The following is a 2,882-nucleotide window of genomic DNA, read 5'->3' on the forward strand; positions in this document are numbered from 1 at the left end:
CTGCAACATCGACGCCTCCACCAGCCTCTCCCAGCGCCAGGTCAATTTCACACACGGGAAAACTGACGCCTGTCTCAGAGGGGCAGCGTTTTACCTCCTTAGTGGCAGTTCTGAGGTGAACTGGGGTCTCCCTAGGATTCCAGGTTGTGGCCTTTCTCCAAATTGTGGAATGTGGCCAGGCATGGTGGCTTGAGTCTGTAGTCCCAGCTACTCAGGAGCCACAGCAGGAGGATTGCTTGATCCCAGCGGTTCAAGTGCAGCGGGGAAATATAGCGAGACCTGGTCTTAAAACAATTTGTTTCGGGCCGGGTGTGGTGGCTCACACCTGTAATCCCAGCCGTTTGGGAGGCCAAGGCAGGGGTATAGCTTGAGGTTGGGAGTTTGAGACCAGTCTGGACAACATGGTGAAACCCCATCTCTACTAAAAATATAAAAATTAGCTGGGCATGGTGGCAGGTGTTTGTAATCCCAGCTATTCAGAAGGCTGAAGCAGGAGAATCACTTCAACCCAGGAGACAGATGTTGCAGTGAGCCAGGGTTGTGCCACCGCACTCCAGCCTGGCCAACAGAGTGAGACTCTGTCTCAAAAAATAATAATAATAATTGATTGGAACATCCCCCAAGATGCAAGACTCACGGTTCCTCAGAGTTGTACAGGAAGGATGGCAGAATGCAGTTACCCAGACTTTAAGTCCCATCTCTTACATTTGTTGACTGTGTGACTGGACGCAAATCATTAATTTCTCTGAGCCTGTATTTCACGATCTGTTGCTATTAAGTAACAGTAGTTGAATATTTTTTATTTTTATTTGATTCTTATGATTCTTTTGAGATGGAGCTTCGTTCTTGTTGCCCAGGCTGGAGTCCAGTGGCGCGATCTTGGCTCACTGCGACTTCCGCCTCCTGGGTTCAAGTGATTCTCCTGCCTCAACCTCCCGAGTAGCTGGGATTATAGGTATGCACCACCACTACTGGGCATATTTTGTATTTTTAGTAGACATGGGGTTTCTCCATGTTGGTCAGGGTGGCCTGGAACACCTCACCTCAGTTGATCTTCCCACCTCAGCTTCCAACAATGCTGGGATTACACGCATGAGCCACCACGCCCAGCCTTATTTTTATTTTTGGACAGAGTGTCACTCTGTTGTCCAGGTGGGAGGGCCGTGGCACGATCTCGGCTCACTGCCATCTCCGCCTCCCAGGTTCAAGCGATTCTCCTGCCTCAGCCTCCCGAGAAGCTGGGATTACAGGTGCGTAGCACCACGCCCAGCTAATTTTGGTATTATTAGTAGAGATGGGGTTTCACCATGTTGGCCAGGCTGCTCTTAAACTCCTGACCTCAAGTGATCCACCCACCTCAGCCTCCCAAAGTGCTGGGATTACAGGTGTGAGGCACAGTGCCTGACTTGTAGTAGTTGAATAATTACTATTAATCTACAAGTTGGGCGTTACGCAAGTCCGATATATAGAGTCCTCCAAACTTCTACAGCAAGGGCTGCCCCACAATCCTGGCAGGCAAGCCTCCCCTGGGGTTCCCAACTTCTGTTCCCACTGAAGTTTTTATCCTCTTCTCTAATCCCAGCCTCCCTTACTCTGTCTCCATGTGCTGTGAGAGCTGGTCCCCCTCCCCCAGACTCCCTCCACATCCCCCTCATTTTCCTCCTCCCCAGTGTGTCAATGGATTCCTAATCCCCATCCTGGACATTGTCTCCTTTTCTTGCCCCAAAGTGGGACCTTCTTTTCCCCCAAGTGGTCCTGTCTAGGGGTGCTGCTCTTGAGCCCCCTCTGGTCTTCCTGCTGGAGACTGGGGCCTTTCGGGAGTTAGCAGGCACCCCGGCCAACCACAGCCAGTGTGGGGCAAGTGAAACTGCACTGGCGAGTCATCAGAGTGAACTGGCCGTGTGTGATGCAGTCAGCGGCTGGGTGACAGACCCCGGGACCGCTGTGGACTTGGGTGGTTTCGAAATGGAGGTGTTCGGGAAGGTGCCTATAGCTGGGGGCAATTCCCTCTGCCAGTACTTCTTTGTCACCCGCTTTGAGGCCCATAACTCTGAGGAAGGTGACCCGGGGACAGGTGGAGGGGGCTGCCAGGGTATGGACCAAAGGCACTGGTTGTCTGAGTGCAAGGCCAAGCAATCCTATGTGCGGGCATTGACTTCTGATGCCTAGGGCCGTGTGGGCTGGCGATAGATTTGAATTGACACTGCGTGTGTCTGTACACTCCTCAGCTGGACTCACCAGGACTGAGGCTTATACACAGGAACTGGTAAGGCAGAAAAAGAACAGAACTGGATGCTGAGAGACCTTAGGGATGGGCCAGCTGCTCTAAGGACCCCAGTTTGGGAACTCATCAAATGATCACAAAATCACAACTCTCTGAATTGGAGCTCAATCTCTGCAAGATGGGTGAAACCACATGGGGTTTTGAAGGTTGAATAGGAGTTCTCCTGGAGGAACTTGAAGGTAGTAATTATGATGCTGATGATAAGAATAACCACTATTTACTGAGTGTTTACTGTTTCTCAGTCCTAATACATAAGTCTTCGAATCAACTCTCGTGGATTTGATCATTGGTGGCCTTTGGTGTTAAGTGGCTGACTGCCCAGTCTCAGAGGACACCACCTTGCTCATCCTGGAGAGAGGGATGACACATTTCATTATGTGGATGGGGAAGGAGAGAAACTGGAATAGGCAAGCAGATGGCCAGGGGACCTTGAGAACGTGGTCCACAGAAGGCCTTTAAGTATCTGAGAAATGGGGTTCAAATGGGAAATCTTCCTTGGTAAGAGTGGGTAGGGGTTGGCTTAGAATATTCTGTTGTGAGGTAATGAGCCCCCCCATCATAGGGGGAGTACAAGCAAGGTTGAATGAGAAGTGATAAG

The 2,882-nt window shown here is 50.8% G+C and overlaps 1 pseudogene; it reads left to right on the forward strand.

The window, feature by feature from the left end:
- Positions 1-1,441: 1,441 nt before the first annotated feature.
- Positions 1,442-2,630, forward strand: LOC116273031 (annotated as a pseudogene).
- Positions 2,631-2,882: the final 252 nt, after the last annotated feature.

Source organism: Papio anubis, unplaced genomic scaffold (assembly GCF_008728515.1).
Source record: "Papio anubis isolate 15944 unplaced genomic scaffold, Panubis1.0 scaffold3238, whole genome shotgun sequence".
NCBI lineage: Eukaryota > Metazoa > Chordata > Mammalia > Primates > Cercopithecidae > Papio > Papio anubis.